We start from the raw sequence: 22,182 nt of genomic DNA on the forward strand, positions 1-22,182 counted from the left end.
TTCTTTCTTTCTCTTTATTCTTCGTGCCTTAGCATTATTAGGCGGATTAAATTGTCGAGTTTGATTTTCTAAATCGTTCGAGAAGTCTAGATCCTAAGAGTATAGAATCGATCTTCGATCGCGTGACAATAAAGGAACGCAAATCGAACGAATGGAATGAAATTACTCTTTTTCTTCTTTCACGGAATACAAAGTAAATGTTGTTTTTTCTTTTTCATCTTTCTTCTTTCTTCTTTTTCTGTTTTTTTATTTTTTTTTTTTTTTTTCTTTTTTTTCTTTCTCTTTCTTGTTCTCATTTAATTCCCACCTGTTATTTCAAAGAGAATTTAAGACAAAATTCGTTCACCTTGTCGTAATTTCCTGGGAATTAGTTTCTCTCGTTTGTAACAGGACGAAACGTTGATGGTGAATTAAAGGATTTTAAAAAGGTTTTTACTGTTACCATAAATTGATACAATTTAAGCTTGTATCGAAGATACAATTGATTGATACAATTATTGTATCGAAGAACGTATATATATATATTCTTTTTTCTTTTCGTTTTTTTTTTCCTTTATTACGTATCGATCGTTTCGGAATTTTGTATGAAAAAAAAAAAAAAAAATTTGAATATTTCTTCTTTCCTATTTTTCTTTTTCTTTTTTTTTTTTTTTTTTATATAGAAAATTTTTTAAAAGTTAGAACTTTTATTTTAAAAAAGAAACAAAGTAATTATTTACACGATCACGAGACATTATTATAATATATTTATTTATTTATCGTTCTATGTCGATCGAGCTAAAATTTGAGCGTAAAAGTGGGATATAGGTGTATTGAAAAAAAAAAAAAAAAAAAGAAAAAAAAAGAAAAAGAAAACAATTAGAAAACGAAATAAGTATATACGAAAGGAAACGAAAAAAAAAAAGGAAAGAAGAAAATAATAAAAACGAAAATCTCATGTTAATCAAAAATTATTATACCCGATTTATTTGTTTATTAATTCCTTTTTCCTCTTTTATAATTCAGAAAATAATAATAAATTTCAGACGAAAAAAAAAGAAAAAAAAAAAAAAGAAATGAATAGAAAAGAAATAGATAAAAATAAAGTCCATTGCATATCGATCATATCGACTATAATTGATCGACTATAATTGATGATCTGTAATCGAACATTGAACATCCTGAATTAGTAATATCAATGCTATATTATTTTGTATTGTGTAAAAATTGTGAAATTGTATGAAGAAAAAAGGAAAAAAAAAAAGAAAAAGAAATGGAAGGAAAAAGGAAAATGAGAAAAAGAAAAAGGAAATAAAAAAATCATGTTAATAACGATCGTATTTTGTTTTTATCACAAATAACTATATATATATATATATATATATATATATATATGCATATGTATATGACCTATTTATCGTTTTAATTATTTTCTAACTTATCGAATCGTTTCTATAATAGCTTTTATACGTCGGTGTAATTATATATATAGAAATATTACATATATGTATACATATACGCACAAACATATACATATACACATACATATATATATAAAATATTTCCACATACTATATGAGTCCTACGGAATAGCTAATTAACGAAGATCCCGGTCGATCGGGAATGATCTTAATTATTCGAAGACACCGTTCGTCCGATATTCCGTTTCAATGGCCGACTCCGTAAGGATCGCATAGAAGCATAGTATAGAAGGGAAAGAGGAAAGATCTAGGAAGGAGCCGTTATGCGAAACATCTCGATTACTTGCGAGAGAATCTGTCCACCGTATACGAAGATGTCTAAACCGCGAAACGATAAATTCTGTCTCGAGGTCTTACATATGTATCTCGATATATATATATATATATATATATATATATCATATCATTTATATATACATATATGCGTGTACATGCGTGTATCTGTATGTGTCTTTGACTTTTCAAAAGTAGGTCATTTTAAGATTCTTCTTGCGACAAGATTATATCGATAATTACGAGATATAATATTCTTTTCAAATATCGATATTTACATAATACGAATTATGTAATAAATACGATATATATATATATATATATATATATATATATATATATATATATGTATGTGTAGTTTTTTTGAATAAAACATTTGATTAAATTAAGACGAATTATTGTGATAAGAGTAATTAATTTTGAATTAAATTTAATTTTAAATCGTTCAGTTGTGATAAAACGTCTAGACTAATTTAAACGCCAAGAGCCTAATTAAAGCCTAATTATTATTATTATTATTATTATTATTATTATCATCATATAATATGTTTAATTAAAAGGAACGGAAAGTATGATACTTTTATATATATTTATCTGTCTGTGCTTTATCGCGACGAGATTATTTGTATAATAATTATATTATGCAATATTTCTTTGATGTATGAAAAATATTTATACGTCATACGAATTATAACAAGGTAAATACGCACATTGTTTACCTTGTAATATTTTAAAATAAAATTTTTATTAAATTAAAACGTATCATTGATACGAGTCATTAACGTAGAATATAATTAAATTTTTATAGGATTAATTTAAATCTTATCGATTATTATATAACGATTAAATCAATTTAGATATAAAAAAAAAAGATGAGCTTAATTATTATTAATATGTTTTATATTTGAAAGGTACGAAAGATGTCAATTCTTTTTTTTTTTTTTTCTCTTTTTTTTTTTCCAAACATTTTTTCATACTCCCTACGATATTAACGATACAATTAAACGATGAAATAATATCGCTTTTGAAAAAATTCATATTTAAATAGATAATACGAATTATTGCGAACAAATATGATATATCGGATATATATTAAATTTAATGCTAATATATCGACAAAATCTTAATGATTACGAATTCGATAAAATATTTAAAAGGAGAAATTTATATCACGTTAATTATTATATAACGATTAGATTGATCTTCGAATAAAAAATTAGATCGTTCATGATTAAAATGTATTTATTTAATGGATAAGACAAAAAGAATAATCGAAGGATATTTTTTGAAGATTTCATCATGAAATCGAAAGAAAGAAAAAAAAAAAAAGAAAGAATAAAAAAAAAAAGAAAAAAAATTCCTTTCAATAGAATTTTTTAAGATTCCACATGAAAACATTTGTTTCATTCTTAATCATAACAATCGTATATTGTGATTTCTTTTTTCTTTTTTTTTTTTGTCTTTCTTCTGTTCGTTCCTTTCAACAAAATAAAATATTTAAAAAAGCCATTTAATTTCCTTTACGTTCTTTATATCCTTTATTTTATAGTCCATTGGTATTTAATTTATTTTGTTCGTTTATATTCGTTCTATCATTAAAGGAAGTTAAAGTAGAATCGAAATATTTTCGTGCTCGTAGTACGAACGATTACTATAGAGGAAATTTACGTCTTCCTTTAAAATGAAGAAGACGAAGAAATAGAAGAAATAGAAGAAATAGAAGAAATAGAAGAAGAAGAAGAAGAAGAAGAAGAAGAAGAAGAAGAAGAAGAAGCTTCAGGGCTTGGACGCGTTATCGGATATAAGTTTGCGTGGAAAAAAAGTTAAGCGTTCCGTAAAGTTGTCGGTACTCGGTAATTAACCCGTTCGGGGCTGTCGCTCGATTCATCTAAATCCGAGCATAGAAGCGTACGAAGCACGTCGAGTCTAACGTTTCTTCCTTCTCACGACTCAACTACCAGTTTGAGATTATGTATTCGATAGAGAGAGAGAGAGAAAGAGAGAGAGAGAGAGAGAGAGAGAGAGAGAGATAGAAATACAATATTTATTAGATTAGACATGTGACCTTTCAAAGATTTAAGATATATAGTGTTAAATAAAATTATCTCGAAATCTAATCTTTAATAATGTTATATCGTTAAGTATTACGTTAAGTAAATTAATTAAGTATAAATATATGTATATATTAGGGGGACAGAAAAATAATGTCGTTTCTGTGCATGTCGATATTTGATTGTTAAAAATTGTTAAAAATTGTTAAAAATTTATTCGTTTGAATTTAACTGAAGAAATCGACATTACTTTCCGATCCAACTAATACATATATATATATATATATATATATATATATATGTATATATGTATTTATATATTTTTATGTATTTATAATCATTTTTATACGTATGTATAAATCTTCTTGAGTTAATGAAAATAGATAATAATTAAAAAATAGATAATAATAATAAAAAGTAGATAATACAATTAAATTTTGTGTTAATCTAAATTAATTTGATTTAATATAATCTAATTTTATAATTTAATAGATATATACTTCGGTATATTTTATATATCATTTTATATATAATTTTTTCTATATTTTATCTTTGAAAATATAAGAGAATAGAAATATATTTGTTTCTAATCTAATTTCATATATTTCATTATGTTTTTACATAATGCAGATATACGGTATAATTTTACATAACGATAATAATTTTTCATATACATTATATAATATATATATATATATATATTTTTTTTTTCTTTTTCTTTTTCCTTAATTTTCAATCGTAAAAAAAGAAGAAGTATATCTGTAAATAAATATAAAAGTAAACATGAGAAATAAAATTTTTGATAATGACTTTTTTATTCTCATTTAAATTGATTCAAAACAATTTTAATAGAGTCTGATTTTAATATCTGAATCTTTTTCAAGTGCGTATGTTAAGCAAGTATGCGATTTAATATATCGTGTCTGTCGACGAACACGAGACCCGTACATGTTTATGCACGCGTCACATAACGCATGACGTATGGTTTGTACACGCGAGCCAGCCTTCACAATTTACTTAATTACGAGCAGACCGTTAACGTTAAAGTACCGTTTGTCAACTTTCAATGTCGACAGCCGTCCGTGACTGTTTTATAAGAGGGGTAGTGATGATGGTGGTGGTGATAGTAATGATGATGGTAGTAATGATGACAGTGGGGAAGAAAGGATAGACGGGCCAAGATATTAACTATGTAGGTGTATATTGAAAATTTACGATCAAAATTTTCATGGATTTAAATTTGCTTTTGAATGAAAGAAATTTTCGATGGAAGATCCGTAAGAAAAAAAGAAAAAGAAAAAAAAATATAATCATTATTGCGATCGATTATATTATCATCGTTAATATTTCATTATAAATCGAGAAACTTTTTAAATTATTCCAAATTGAAAATGTCCATTTACGTCATTACGTTTTGATCTTTGATAATAGTTGATCATTTTTTTTCTTATTTTTTTTTTTTTTTTTTTTTTTTTTTGTAATATAATAATATCTTTACGTGATAATATTATATCGGATATGTATACAATTTATATGTCATTATTCGAATTATTACACTATAATAATATATTATACATATATATACATATATATATATATATATATATTATATATATATATATATATATATATATATATATATATAATTATATTTAAAATTAATATTCGCTTGAATAATTATATCCAATAATAATAATATTAATTAAATGATTATATTAAACGAAAGATTAACTCGACTTATGGTATGTATAATCTTTTGTATTAATAAAAATAGATAATAATAATAATAATAATAATAATAATAATAATAATAATAAAAAGTAGATAATATGATTAAAATTTGCGCGAATTTGAATTACTTTGATTTAATACAATAGATATAATTTAATAGATATAAAATGCATTGAGAGTATATGATAAAATATAAAAGTATAATAAATGATGGAAGACGACAATCGAAGGAACTTTATCAATTATGATAAAAGAAAAATCGATGACGTTTATCTCGTAGACTTCTCGCCTTGGGATGTTGGTATTTGAAACAAAACAAACCAAGAAAAAAAAAAGAAGAAAAAAAAACTGATGAAATAAAAAAAGAAAAGAAAATCTCGAGACGTTCTTACATCGATTGAAAAAAATATTATTAAGGCTCGTCCTCAATGATTATAATATATATATATATATATTATACCCATATAATATATAAACATATTACATGTATATATATATGTAAGTGTTGAAATGGAATATCATAGTATCATCGAATCATCCTACGTTGCGATCTAAGCTAAAGAACAGCTCGATCATTCGAAGAATAGATCTGATCGGATCTAACGATATCAGTTCGTGATGAGGATTAATTGAAGAACACGCGTGCTATGACACCTTCGATCCTTCGTCGAATGACAGTCTATCGATTCCTTGCTTCTCCCCTCCTCGTCCTCCTCCTCCCTAGCCCCCTTCACCACCTATCTCTTCTTTCTCCTCCTTTTTCTTCTATTCCGTTATACGTTTAGATATTAGATTATTTTACATTTACTCGAGCTTCTCTCATTTCTTAATAATTCATAGATTAAAAGATGTATGTAATACTTCAAAGATTAATTTTTTCTTATTTCTTAGATGATTCGATCATTTTCCTAAGGATCATCAATGAAAATATAAACTTTTTATTAACTTAATTAATATAATAAGATATAATCGTTGTTTTATATCGAACTCAATTATTATCATTATTTTATTGATAATTAATTATATATCTGATACTTTATATATATATATATAATAATGATAATAATTAAATAAAAATAAAAATAAAAATAATGATAATAATTGATTCGATATAAACAACGATTCTGAACTTTCAATACGATTTCCGACTTTCAAAATATACGTCTAAATTAATTGGATTACGTACAATATATTAATACGAATTTCTTACGATTACGATTACATATAAATAATTATAAATGTATAATATAAATATTACGATTAATATTATGTTAAATATTAAGATATATTTACGAGATAAGATGAGTATTTATTAAATTTATTACGAGTATTTATTAAAAATTTTTCATATTATTATTCAATATTTATTAATTGATACGATTTATATTGCAAACAAATAATATATGAATAATAAAATGGAATAAATTATATCTGAATAAAAGAGAAAGGTTTATGAAAAGGGGTTCGTTGACCCCTTTTTCTTTCAGGGTCAAACCCGTGACAGTCGAGGGTCGACATAGTTCGAGCTTGAAAGATATTAAACACGGGTCACTCGATCCAGCACCTTTATTTCTTACTTCCCGATCGAGTGGATCGGTAATACCAAAATGTCATCTCACGGTCCAACACTCCAGCGGTCAATCGTTCGTCACGAACGACTTGCCGACTTTACGGACAAATTCATCCGGTACCGCCAATGGGGTGCTTCCTCTTAATGACACGCCTTTTCTTTTTCCAAGGACAATCCTATTCCGCTTGTCTCTCTCTCTCTCTCTCTCTCTCTCTCTCTCGTCTTCATTTTTATCTATCTCTTTCTCTCTTTCTTTTTTTTTCTACCTACCTATCTATTTATCTCTCTCTCTCTTTCTCTTTGTCTCTCTCTCTCTTTCTCTCTCTCTCTCTCTTTCTTACTCTTTCGTCTACATTTTTATCTATCCCTTTCTCTCTGTCTCTCTGTCTCTGTCTCTCTCTCTCTCTCTCTCTCTTTCTCTCTTTGTCACACTAAGAATGAAATTGAAACTTTTAAATGCCATTGGTAGTGGGTGGTCCAACTATGAAACTAAAAAATTAAAGAAGCAGAAATAGATTATGATCATTGATCCATTGATCTAAATAATTTCAATATATATATATATATATATATATATTTTTTTTTTTGTCCACTTCTTTCTAATTCTTTCGAATTCTTCCTTTTTTCTTCTTGTTTTTGTTTTATTTTGTTTTTCCTATTTTTTTTGTTGTTTTTTCTTTTTCTTTTTTTCTTTTTCTTCTTAATCTTCGTCCTCCCTTCCCTCCCCCATATCTTCCTTCATTCATGGAAAATGAACGTTGTATATAAAAGGACATTTATTGTTCTTTTAATTTTTTTCTATACTCCGATAGGATATATATTTATCGTACGTATAATTAATTAAACATATTTTTTCTTTTAGGTTTATATCGTCAATGTTGTCTCATCGTTCATCCGTTTTGAAGGTATATAAATGTAAAATAAAATTTTATTTATCGTACGACTATAATTAACGTGTTATACATAAATATATATATATATATATATATATATATATATATACATATAATATATATGTATACATATATACAAGTAAAAATTCGTTGTCGTACAATTTGGAGAGAAAGAGAGAGAGAGAGAAAAAAAAGGAAGAAAGAAAGGAAGAAAGAAAAAAATATATTAACCCAAAAGGATCTCAATTGTCTATAAATAAAATCAATATCTACGAATGTTATAATTGATTTTTGAGATTTAATCTTTAATCTTTTGTCATTTTTTATTTTACTATTATTATTATTTTTTCCTTTTTTTTAATTTTCTTTTACTATTATAACATTAATCTAATCTAATAGAAATAATAATAAAAAAAAACAAAAAAAAAAAAAATAACGTTACATCGATGAATAATTCGACGATTCGTTTAAATCGAGGAATTGCATTACTTTGGAAGACCATAGATTAGAGATCGATTCGTATCTATACGAGATAAATCGACTGTCGTTGAAATTCTTTTAAAATTCCATTGGAAGATATTTTCTTTTAATTCGATTTGCATAGATATTACATGAGCACTACGGGTTATCAAAGTCCGTCGAGTAGATCGGCAGGTTGTAATTAACAACTTACGGAATGTAGAATGGATTTTCCGGAGGATCGATAGATCGATGGATCGTTGGGATCATTATGCGGTATTGGCCTTATCCTTACAACGATCGATAGAGAAAAATAGATAAATAGATATATGTATGTATGCGTATGTCTATGTGTGTGTGTGTGTGTGTGTGAGTTAAGTGTATCTCTGTGTATTTGTAAGAGAGTTAATGCAATTAGGGTGCAAGCAATTCGACTTTCAAAGAGAAAAGTGAGATGGAGCGAACATTCGAGAAATGAGAAACGATCGAACCGTGACAATAAACGACCATGAAATCTTTACCATCCGTATGTACTACTTCTCTTTGTCTCTCTCATCCATTTGCTCACTATCCCTCTCTCTCTCTCTCTCTCTCTCCTTTCTATGTTACACATATTTAATTCTTAATATTATTAATATTTTTTCTCTCATAGAATATTTATATTTTAAAAATATTTATACATACATTTATAAAATATTTATATATACATAAATAAATAAATAAATATATATATATATATGTATATATATGTAACATATATAAAATATTATATATATTTTTAATATACATTTTTCTCATATATCCAGAAATTTGTATAAAATATTTATATATGTATATATATATATATATATATATATTTTATATATATATATTTTTTTATAAAATATTATATATATATATATAAATAGTTTATAAAAAATTAAATTATAAATTGTCTCTTCTGTATTTCCATTTTTCTTTATCCTCTTGTTCATTTTTTTTTTTGTTTTGTTTTATTATGAGGTGAAATCAAAAGTCCTTGAGCGATTTTTAGAATCGGTCCCTATTTCTCGAGACCCCCCTCTCTTTTTTTTTTTTTAGGTTTGTCATTAGGCTTCTAGTTCTTTTTTCTGTCCTTTTTCTTTCTCTTCTTTTTTTTTTTTTTTCTTTTTTTCTTTTCTTTTACAAGTCAGGGATTCGTTGTTTCACAAAAAGAACAAGAAAAAAAAAAAGAAAAGAAACATTACCTCGAAAGATCCCGATAAAGAGTAATTGATTTTTAGAATCATCTAGGAACTTTTGTTACCACCTGTACCAACACAAAGAGATCTATTATTTGTTTTTGGTCTTATTTTTCTTATTTCCTTTTTCTTTTTCTTTTTCCTTTTTTCTCTTTTTCTTTTACCGTACTCCGTCTTAGCCTTCAAAAAACTTCGTTTCGAACGGATATTCTCGTTCGTGGAGGTCTCTTGAGATAAATAGACAAAGAAAAAAAAAAAAAAAAAAGAAAAAGGGAAAAAAAGAAAAGAAAAGAAAAGAAAAGAAAAGAAAAAATGAAATAGGTACTCAAGGTCAACCACGGTCAATTTTCTTATCGAAAGTTTCAATTATAGAACAATTCTCTCAGTGTCTAATAAACATTTTCATTTTAATTTAAAATACTTGTTACTTTCACAATCGTTTATATTATTTTCGAATGATTCGACAACTTAAATGATTACAACGATGTAATTGAAAATTATTCAGACAAAGAGAGAGAAAGAGAAAGAGAAAGAGAAAGAGAGAGAGAGATAGAGAGAGATAGAGAGAGAGAGAGAGAGAGAGAGAGAGAGAGAGAGAGATGTTTTACATTATTATTATTATTATCATTATTATTATTTTTGTTATTATTATTATTATTACTATTATTATTACTATTATTATTATTATTATTTATATTATTATTATTATTATTATTATTATTGTATAACTCAGAAGTAGTTGCTAGTTGAAAATAGAATTTATATAGTCGATTGTGCGTAGAATATTTTCTGAGTGAGAAAACACGGATTCCCTTTGTGATCTCGAAAGAAGATTGATCTTCTTCGAGTCGGTCGATGGATCGCGTGACCGTTCACTCCCTCGTCTATTATCTCTTCGACAAGCTATTGCGACTGGTTCCTCCCCTTTACCATGGCTATGTTGTTATTATTATTGTTGTTGTTATATATTTTGCCAAGGTAAACGACGTAACGGTGAATCTTTCTATTATACAACTCTCTCTCTCTCTCTCTCTTTCTCTCTCTCTCTCTCTCTCTCTCTCTCTCTCTCTCTCTCTCTCGAGTGATATTTATGTCTTATCTATATTACGAGAAGAAAATTGTTATAGCAAAATTAAATGAGAGGAAGGATAATATTCGAACGCATATTTCACATTCAAATTTTTACATTGTTCATTATTGTTCGTTCGTTCGTATTAAAAGAAATATAAATGATAAAAATTTGATTATAAATTTGTAATTTAAAATTCATTTCAATTCATGAGATCACTCGTTTAAATGGAAAATTTAAATTCGTAAAGACGATAAAACAGAATTGCCTTTACGTTAAAATAAATTGAATTGTCATTGAGACGATGAAAGATCAATTTTTTTTCTTCTACTTTTTTTTTGGTTTCTTTTTCTTTTTTTCTTTTTTTTTTTTTTCTTTTCTCCTTTTTCTTCTTTTTCTTCCTTCTTTGTAAGATCGAATTTTGAAGAATGGAAAATATGATATTGTTGAAATTTTCATATTGTTCAATCGTGTCTCGCACGTATCACGTCTATAAATTCAAAGGCGAATGAAATAAATCTAATATACTCGATCGCGATAAGAGATCTTGACGTAATATACACATCTCTATGAACGATCGTTCACGCGTGAAGATCAATGGCATAGAAGATTGATAACTCATTTCTCTTAGATAACTCATTTTCAATGTGATTCAGGCAAAAAGTGTTTTAGAATTTAGAGATTTCAATCGATTAATTTGACATTAATGAGATATTAAAATGTGCCTTCGATAAGGATCAAGAGAATTTTTTAAGATATTTATAACAAATACAAAAGATAAAAGTAAAAGAAAAAAAAAAAATTGTAAAGAGGAGAAGAAGAAGAAGAAGAAGAAGAAGAAGAAGAAGAAGAAGAAGAAGAAGAAGAAGGAAAAACGAAAAAAAAAAATAAAAAAAAAACAAAAAAAATAGAAAAATGGAATCGATAGATCGAACAGCTGGCTCGTACTCGAGTTCCTTCTTATGTAAGTTCACTATCAAAGTACTTTATATATTATCCTAAGTTCCCCGAGACTACATTGTAGCATAAAATCCCTTGAGAGGAAGGTCTTGTACTACCTTTATTGCCATTCCTTTTAAACGTATTTTTCCTTATAATCGTTTCCATAAAACAATTCGATAATTCCGATCCGCACCCTCCTCCCCCTCCCCCACCCCTCCTTATTTGAAATAATACATATTTACTTAAATAGTGAAAATTCGTAATGATAAATTGACGATTATAGAACAATTCAAAATATAAACTATAACGAACGTTTCAATATAATTAATTAATCCAAAAAGAGATGTGTTTTGTATTTTACGTATTTTAAATATTAACGAACGTGTTCGTGTTTTTCAAGGGAAAAAAAGAAAAAAAAAAAAAAGAAATTAAAAGAAAAGAATTAAAAAAAAAAAAAAGAAAAAAAAAAAAAAGAAAGATAAAGAAGAAAAAGAAAAAGGAAAAAAGATTTGGCATTATTTAATACTCATTCGTAAATATTAAGTGTTACGATTGAATTAAATCGTTTTCTAAATTTTTAATTTCTTATGTAAGAAATAGCTATGTAAGTAAATATGTAGTTATTTATGTAAGAGTATAAAGTACGAGACCCAAACGTTACTACGATCGCTTCCTGAAGATTTACCTTGGCTTCCGAGTCGTGATCATCCAAGTTGGTTGTTATTGGAGGAAATTACCCGGTTGAACTTCTCTAAATCAAAGCCGATCTACTCGAAGAGTCTCTCGGTCTTGTATATATCATGCCGTGACCATCGCATACATAAGGGTAGGTGGACCACCAGAGCTAATGCATGCTTAGCTCTATGGACTATGCCTACTACGCCTACTACGCCTACTACCTGCTTAGAATACCTTTCCACGCTTGGAATTTAAAAATTGATTCAGAACTTTTAAGCTACCGTATATTAAATGCTCTTTCCCTCTCTCTCTCTCTCTGTCTCTCTCTCTCTCTTTCTCTGTCTCTCTTTTGATTTTACGATCAGAAAAACTCTCTAATAAATTATTTTATTTCTAATTGATTTCTTTTTCCTTTCCTTTTTTTTTGTTTCGTTTTTTTTAATCGTAAATGAAACTAATCTTATTTTAAATCTAAATTATTACCGATATATATATATATATATATATATATATATATATAATTAGAAAAATTATTCATTTAATGAAATTATTAAATTGCGATTATTTATTTTGATTTGATGAGAATATAATAATAATAATAATAATAATAAATCGTTGTTTCTTTTTCAATCTAAATTATTTCTAAAATAAATTGAAAAATAGAAAAATTATTCAATGAAATTGTAACGTCGTGAATGATACTAATCTTAATGCTTTTGTTTTGATCGATATTGAAAAAGAGAGAAAAAAACAAAGAAAAAGAAATGGATCATCGAAAGTGAATCTAATACTTTTTCTAAAATTCAAGTTATTTTTTTTTTTTTTTTAATTAATTGACAAAATGTTCGGCTCTTTTTTTTTCTTTTTTTTCTTTTTTCTTTTTTTTTTTTTTTAATTTAACGCTCGATTATTTCGTGAACGACTCTAATCAATTATTTTTTATTTGATCGATATCGAGATAATACAATGGATCGTCGATAAATGAATTTGATTAGTTCTATAAAAAAAAAAAAAAAAAGGAAAAGAAAGAAAACCATTCACCCTTAATTTATCAGAAACAATTATTTTAACGAATATTCGTGAATTAATTTTTCCATTTATCCTCTGTCCGAGAGAATTATTTTCTAAAAAAGAAAAAAAAAATATATATATATATATATATATATATATATTTTGCAAAACGAAACAATTTGTAAAATCCAAATTAGAGAAATCTAATTAAAAAAAAAAAAATTAAAAAAACAAAAAAAAGAAAAAAAAAGAGAGGAAAAAAAAACAATCGTGAAAAAGAATGGACTTCGGAAGAATCGTTGAAAACTATTGATATGCCATGTTTAATTATTTCATGATTCTCATCGTCTATGTTTAACAGATCGTATTGTCTTTAGAAAAGGAATAAGAGAAAGAAGAATTAGAAAAAGGCATTAGGAATGCGAACTAATTAACGGTACGAAAGGCGGAAGCGAATAGTGAAGCACGGAAGATGACAAAGCTAAATTGTTGACGAGGCTAATCGGTTCGACTATTCCACTCGAATTCGCTCGACTAGTCCAGACCTTCGAAAGTTCACATAACTCTAACACAATGGATTCAACGGCTATGTAACTGTAACATTATGCACTCTTAGCGTTGGTGCAACGTCACCAACTTTATCGTGGGTTTCAATCGACCCTCGGCGAATATAACGTGGCTTTTCTTCCTTAGGACAGACTTCTCTCTCTCTCTCTCTCTCTCTCTCTTTCTCTCTCTCTCGTTCTCTCTCTCTTTCTTTCTCTCTTTCTCTCTCGTTCTCTCTGTTTCTTTCTCTCTCTCTCTCTTTCTCTCTCTTTCTTTTTTTCTATCGTTTTTTTTCCTTCTTTCTTTTATTCATATTCTTTTTACTCTTTGACATAGATTTTATAGAAAAGGTAAGATTATGAGATTGAACGAAATTAAAAGAGAGAAATTTAATTCTTTGAAAAAAATTTTTGAAGAGAAAAAGAAAAAAAGAAATTCTTTGAAATTAACGATTTGAGAAATTTAATTCTTTGAAAGAAATTAAAGAAAAAAAAAAAAAAAAAAGAAAAAAAAAAGAGAGAAAAGAAAAAAGGAATTCAATTCTTAGAAATCAAAGATTTAAGAAATTAATTTCTTCGAAAGAAATTAAGAGAATAATAATAATAATGATAATAATAATAATATTAATAATAACAATAATAAATAAATAATCTTTAGGATTGTGATTGAAGTTATAAAAGATAGAAGAAATTATTTGAATTGTCGTATCGTTTCGAAAGTATTTAAAAAAAAAAAGAAAAAAGAAAAAAAAATCTGTAAAAAACAAAGATTGAAAATATAAAAAATAAATAAATTTGCGTCTGATATGAAACAAATTAATATTACAAATATTACGACGAGCTTTATATATATATATATATATATATATATATTATATTAAAAATCGTTGTATAATATTAAAAAATTATACAACAAATACGATTAAAAAAATACAGGATAGGAGGAAATGAAAAATTTCAATCGGATATAAAAACAAAAAATAATAACAAAAAAAAGAGAGTATGATGAGACGAGAAATAACAATTGATTTATAAATGTAATACAAAACAGAAAAAAAAAAATAATAAACTAAATAACAACAACAATAACGACGACAACGAGAAAAGATCGCACGAATGGAATACGAAAAATAAAATAGTGAGATCAAAAAGCAAAAAAAAAAAGGAAAAGAAAAAAGAAAAAAATAACGAGACAAGCAGTAAATATTTATAAATGTAAAATATAATAAATAAATAAATAAATAAATAAATAAATAAATAAATAAATAAATGAATAAAAATTAAAAAATTCCAAATTCGTATATAGAACAAGATAAGATTATAAAGTATAGAACAAAAAATAAACAAATATTTATGGATCTAATACAAATTATAAAAAAATGAAAATAAATGAAGAAAAAGGAGAACATAAGAGAAGGAGAAAAAAAGGATGAAAGGAAGACGCTATAAAATAAATCCTAAAAGAAATTAATGATTAGAGAGAAAGAAAAAGAGAGACGGAGAGACAGAGAGAGAGAGAGAGAGAGAGAGAGAGAGAGAGGGAGAGAGAGAAAGAGAGAGAGAGAGAGAGAGAGAGAGAGAGAGACAGAGACAGAGATGGTATATATTACATCGGATGAGTTCGGCCTAGCAATGTGAGATCAAAAGATGTCCTAAGGGTGCATTTTATCGAACCAAGAATCGTACTGTGTCTTCAACGACGTGGCTACTTAATTTAATGTACTGTTCGCGCCACGTAGGATACTCCGTTGTTATTTTCTTATCGCTTAGGGTTTGCCGCGTTAAAGTCAGAAGAGACGTTGTAGTTTACGTTTACGAGACGCCAAGACGATTTCTTTTTTTTTTTTTTCCGAATAACATCGACACTCTTACAAGATTACGAAAGATTTCTCTAAAAACCTTCTCTTTTATCGTACACGTTCTCCCCTTTCAATTTAGTTTTCTTTCTCCTTTCTTTTTTTTTTCGTTCTTTTTTGTTTTTCTTTTTTTTCTGTTTTTTTTTCTATCTCTCTCTCTCTCTCTCTCTCTCTTTCCTCTTACTCTTTCTACGTAAAACTACGAGCTTCGAATGAAATGTTATTGATTTTACATGCAAAATGGTTTCACTTAACGATGCGATTATTCCTTAAGAGAGAAAAAAGGAGAAAAAGAAAAAGAAAGAAAAGGAATATCTTTGATCCAACTTACATTTAAAAGGTTGCAGAAAAATAAAGTAAAATTCTTCGTTAAATTTATTTATTTATTTATTTATTTATTTTTCTTTTTCGTACGATCCCCTTTTCATTTTCTGTTTTTAAAATATATATATATATATATATTTTTTTTTTTATAAAATACAATATTTCTAATATCGCTTGTAATAATTTTATTTCAATTTTACGTACAAGTTTTGATTATATACATTTAATTATTTATAATTAATTATCTATACCCAATTATTTATATATATATATACATATACTAATTTAATTCATTTTGAAAAATTTCGAAAAAAAATAATAAAAAGAAAAAAAAAAGGAAAAATGAAAAAGAACGATAGAAAGAAAAACAAACAAATAAACAAACAAACAAACAAACAAACAAACAAAAAGAAAGATAAAACAATAAGATCGAAGATTAGCGAAGAAAGTTAATCGAACGATGATGATACGTTTGACGATCTCTGACGAGAGAATAGAGGCCCTTTTCTTTTTGAAGAAAAGGGATCCGATAAGAGAACTCGAAGTAGTAATCCCTTCGGCCGGTCGTTCGGCTCGCTTTGACCCTTACCCCGTGAGATTCTTTTCCGTAATAAATTTATTGCTACCAGTTCGTGTTCGATAGACCAGCCGACTCCCAGTTTCTCTCTCTCTCTCTCTCTCTCTCTTTCTCTCTCTCTCAATCTAGATCGAGTTGGGTGCTTCCTTGCGTCCAAGGAGTTGTTTCTTCGAGCCTGGGAATCGAACCCGGAACCACCGACGGATCCTTCGATATTTTTTTTCTCTTCATCTTCTTCTTCTCCTTCTCCTTCTCCTCCTTCTTCTTCTTTTTCTTCTTCTTCTTCTCCACCCCTTCAATCTCGATTTTTTTCCATTTTTTTTTCTTCCTTTTTTTCTTTCTCCTTCCCCACTTTTTTTTTATTATTTTTAAACATAAGAAACAAACGGTCAGTCTCGAAACTGCCCAATAGAAGAAGAAGAAGAAGAAGAAGAAGAAGATGCCGCCTCCGCGGAAGTTTACGTGATCTGCGTAAACACACATATACAGAGAGAGAGAGAGAGAGAGAGAGAGAGAGAGAGAGAGATAGATGGATATATATATATATAGGTGGATGGATTTGTGTTTGTGTATGTTTATAGATAGATAGATGTATATGTACCATCTACTACTGGTTTAGGTATACTGTTTCTGACTGCGCTTTCTCGAACGTCAATTTCGTCAATTCCCACTGGGAATATATATTTTCCCGTTATCCAAGAGCACGGAATATTCGCGGAAGCGACTTCTTCAAACGACTTATGTTACTCCTGCCGTTTCCCGTCTATGCGTTTCGTCTCTACGACGAGGAGGAAGTCGTCGTTGTTGTTCAATTCGTCGGTTAAAAGTTCACGTGGATTGAAAGAAATGTTCGAGATATCGATATGTTTCGTCCTACAACTCGTCTTCGTTATCGAGAATTTTCTAAATTTTTATTATATTTATATTCGATTTATTTATCATGAAATTAAATGTATTTAATTTCTTTTTTTTTAAGCCCAATTATTCGATACAATATTTAAAAAAAAAGAAAAAAAAAATATTCAAAGTTCGTCGAATGATACACTATTGTTATTTATAATTTGAAAAATTTATATTAAAAATCGTATTTATCATGAAATTATATTGAATTAAATTATTTATTTTTCATCTTAATGATTAAATAAATATTTAATTAAAAAAATAAATATTTTTAAATAAATATTATATTAATGTATTTATTACGACATTATATCGAATTGAATGAATATTCTTCTTAACTCTAATGATTCGATACAATATTAAAAAATATCGAGAAAAATGTCGACGAATTATTTTCATTGTCGATGATTTTATGAATAAATAGTCAAATCATAATTTTAATAAATGTGATCTTATAAATTAATAATGAAATAAAATTTATAATGAAAATTATTTCGAAAGAATATAATTACCTTTAACGATTAATAGCGTAAGAAAATAATTAAATAAATATAACTCGATTTCGTTCTTTCAAAGATTTAATAAACTTTACAATAATATTCTATATAAAATAAAAAAAAAAAAAACAAAAATTGTTAGAAACTAATGAATGTAAATTTTTTTAAATTATAACATAAGAATGAAAATTTTACTCGATCCTATTCGATCCAATCCGATTCTATTCGATCCTATTCCATCCTATTCATTCCTATTCGATACTATTCGATCTTATCGGATCCTTTTCCTTTCTATACGATCCTATTACATCATATTATATCCTATTATATCTCTATCTTGTTCTATTCTGTCTGTTGCGGTTCGTCTATTACTAAGGTTTGAGTGTATTAGTATGCTCACCGTGGCGGCGTATCTAAATGAAGTTAGAACTTGAAAGGTCACAGGACTTCGACAAGAATCGAAAAGGTCAATGAATAGCACTGGGAGAAAAAAAGATGGACGATTTTTTTCAAATTTTATTCTAAACTCTAAATATTTATTCAATTAATTCAATCCATTAATCAATTATTTTTATAATTCATATGTTATTAATTAAATCTTAATTGATTACGTATCTATATATTTTTATTTTTTTTTTTTTCCTATAATCGAAACATAATTAATTTTATAATTTTATTATTTGTACATCGTACGTGGACATTGTTTGTTAATAAAAGTGATATATAAAAAAAAAAAAAAAAAAAAAAAAAAAATAAATAAATAAATAAAATGAATAAACAAATAAATTGATTTTCATAAGTAAAACTATTTCTCTCTAAGAATAATAATATTTTTTTTTTTTCTCAAAAACATTTTTCCAAATAATTCTTATTTTCAATCTGTAATGTCGATGCCTGCTTACAAGAAAACAAGAAAAAAAAAAAAATGAAAGAGAAACGAAAAAAAGAAAGAAAAAAAATAAAATAGAAAAAAACAGAATGAATCACAACAACTTACGTAGGAGTCCGAGATAGTAAAAAAAGAAAAAAGAAAAAGAAAAGAGACAAAGATAAAGAAAAACAAAAAAAAAAGAAAAATAAAGAAAAAAGAAAAGAAGAAAAATGATTACGAATAAACGAATTTAGATATTTCTTTGGATTATAGTGAACGCGCGTAAATATTTTGTGGTTGTACGTAGGTACGTACGACGTATCTACATTTAATTCTAAGACGTAACAAATACGAAGGGTACTTTACGCGCGTGTAATTGAAATACTGTGTCGGTGTAATTACCTTACGGCTGCTCATTAGAGAGCTCATTTAATTGTACATTTACGAGAGCACTAGGACGCTCGTATGACACAGTTAATTGCTCCTTTGGATCTCTCTCTCTCTCTCTCTCTCTCTCTCTCTTTCTATCTATCTCTCTATCTATCTCTATCTCTCCCTGAAGCAACTGAACGTGCGTATTTACCACCCTGATATTACGTCTCTCACAATACGAGAGAGAACGATATGTTTGCCTTCGAGCTTAATTCATTTCCGCTATTAGAACAACCAAATAAACCATATATACATATACATATATATATATATATATGTATATGTATATATATATATATGTATACATATATACGTATATATCTTACATTTTAGATCTTGAATGTATTAGATAAAGAGGTATAATTTCTATGTGAAAATAATGCTTCTCCTATTGAGGTCTCTGGATATGACATGCGTAAATTACATTTCGTTAAATTATATATAACTTAAATAGTATATATATATATATATATACACGCGTATATACGATTGATATAACAAAATTTATTTTGTCTATATTCATTTTCTCTTTTTCTTATTTTGTTTCCCTTTTTTTGTCTCTTTTAATAATCCATTACTGTCAATGATCGAAATAGATGTATAATAAATACGGATACTGTCGATTAGATTACCATACGACAATAATTCATTATTAAAGAACACGTGGACACGATTAACGATCGATAATATGAATACATTCCATATATTATATATAATACAATATATATATATATAATATAATATATAATAATATATTAGGGGGATCGAAGAGTAATGTCGTTTCTGCGCATGTCGATATTTGATTGTTAAAAATTGTTAAAAATTGTTAAAAATTTATTCGTATGAATTTAATTTAAGAAAGCGACATTACTTTCCGGTCCACCTAATATATATATATATATATATATATATACATATATATATATATATATATTGTACAATATAATGATTAAAAATCCTTCCGATCGAATCGAATTGATTCAATGATATCCTTCTAATCCAAACCATAATTAACATATTCTATTGTGTGTTTCAAAGTGTGTACATCGAATAAAAAAATGAAGTGGAGGAACGTAGTATATATTAAAAAGGAATTAAAGTAATAAAAGGAATAAAAAAAAATATGTCCGCGTGCGTGTCAATCGAACGAAAGAGGGTATGAAGGAAAGAAACGAATAAAAAAAAAAAAAAGGAAAAAAAAATATATGTATATATATATATATATATACATATGTGTACGCGCGTGCGCGCCTTTCTGAAGGCGCATACTTTCCCATTGTTCTTTCAAGAACCGAGCGGATTCCTTTGGGCGAGCAAAAGCAGTTCGGTAATTTCCCTGCAGGATGCGAACGATGCCGTTAGGTGAGTGCGAAGAAGCGGAATCTCGTAGGAAACGCTTCGCGAAGAGCGACAGTGGTGTCTTGAGTAGGACGATAGGAAGAGAGCCAGAGACGAGTAGCGGCGTCTCGGTAGCCTGAAGAAGAAGACAATGGCCCTTTTCCCTTGCCTTGCTCGAGGCATCTCTTTCTCTCTCTCTCTCCCTCTCTCTCTCTCTTTCTCTCTTTTTCCCTCTTTCTCCATCTCTCTCTCTCTCTTTCTCTTTCTCTCTTTCTCTTTCTCTCTTTCTCTTTCTCTCTTTCTCTTTCTCTCTTACTATCGTTCTTCTTCTCGCTCTCTTAACTTTCCGCTCTAATGCCCCATACCGATAGGATCGGGAACTCATCGTATGAAAGAAATGTAAGTAAGAGATGTAAGAATGTCGACGATTTTCTCCCTAAGAAGGAGAATCCATTTTAAATAACAATCGTACATACGCACGATTATAAAGTGACGAGAAATTACTTTATAATCATATAATCTGCGTTTGTCAAATGTGACAATTTGTCTCACTATACTGTTATTTTCTTTTCGTTTCCTTCTTTTTTTCACTCCCCCCCCTCCCCCCGCCGCACACACTCCTCTCTCTTTTTTCTCAATTTTTTTTTTTTTTAAAGAAACGAAAAAAAAAAAATTACTATATGAATGAAAAGGATATATATATATATATATATATATATATATATATATATATATCATTGCTATATTTCGTATTTGAATTCTTATATCGTTAACGCATCAATATCGATCAATCAAATTGATTGATGTCTGTCGATATAAAGGAAGAAAAAAATAATGAAAAAAAAAAAAAAAAAAACAATAGAAAGAAAGAAACAAACAAACAAACAAAAAGATATACGAACGATGAAAGATTCTCGTGGAATGTAATGTCCCTTACTGAACGTAGTAGAATCCTGCTGCGAAAATATAATGGAATAATCGCGTTCGATGTATTCCGGCGTGGGAAGTTATGTGAATGATAATTTATCTCTTCTCCTTATGTCAAATGATAATTTATCTCTACTCCTCTATTCTCCTCGTCCGTTCGCTCCCATCGAAAGTATCATCTTTATTTCTCTCTCTTTCTCTCTCTTTTTTTTTCCAAAAAAAAAAAAGAAAAAAAAGACAAAACAAAAATGGTCACATTGACACGTCCGAATCCGATCAATCGAGAAGTCGATTGATAATATTTGACGATTAGAAAAAAAAAAAAAGAAAAAGAAAAATAAAAAAAAAGGGAGAAAAAAAAGAAGAAGAAGAAAAAAGAAAAATAAAAAACGTCGAAAAAAAATGCGATCCACGGAAGCAATGATCCTTTCTGGAGGGAGGCAATGATGGAGGGAGTTAGTATCCGTGTCCACGAAATATAATATATAATGGAATAAAATCGTCCGTGGTATTCCGGTGTAGGAAGGATAGCGATTGGTCGAGCGTAGGTTATAGACT

Source organism: Vespa mandarinia, chromosome 3 (assembly GCF_050613455.1).
Source record: "Vespa mandarinia isolate Hongniang chromosome 3, ASM5061345v1, whole genome shotgun sequence".
Taxonomy (NCBI): Eukaryota; Metazoa; Arthropoda; class Insecta; order Hymenoptera; family Vespidae; genus Vespa; species Vespa mandarinia.